This window comes from Pteronotus mesoamericanus, unplaced genomic scaffold (genome assembly GCF_021234165.1).
Source record: "Pteronotus mesoamericanus isolate MK-2021 breed Mesoamerican mustached bat unplaced genomic scaffold, CSHL_Meso_final scaffold_705, whole genome shotgun sequence".
Classification (NCBI taxonomy): domain Eukaryota; kingdom Metazoa; phylum Chordata; class Mammalia; order Chiroptera; family Mormoopidae; genus Pteronotus; species Pteronotus mesoamericanus.
Window position 1 is genome coordinate 17,833,762 of NW_026555326.1, and position 413 is coordinate 17,834,174.

Below are 413 nucleotides of genomic sequence, written 5' to 3' on the forward strand. Positions count from 1 at the left end.
GGTGACTATGTTCCCCGCCCACCGTCTCTCTTTCTCCTCTCCCCACAGGGCCCCAGCGTCCATTCCACAGCCTGATTTACTAAGGGAGTTATGTTGAAAAGGCGAGGGGTTATTGCAATTATGGTAACTTGCTAACTCAAAAGGGCATATTTACATATAATTTGCATGTACTATGGAAGTACGCAATAAGTGTGCTCCCCCTGTAACAGGGCACCCAATGCCTGCCTGCCGCTCTCTGCTCTAGGCCGGGAGCCCCTGCCACCTTATCCAGGAAAATTTACTTCCCTTCCGGCTTCCATAGCCTCGCAAACTCGACCTCTTAGGTCCGCCTCCCAAGGATTAGCCCCTCCTCCCACCAGTAGGCTCCTCCCCTCGTCCTCTCCTCCCTCTCCAGCTTCCCAACATCTGCTCCC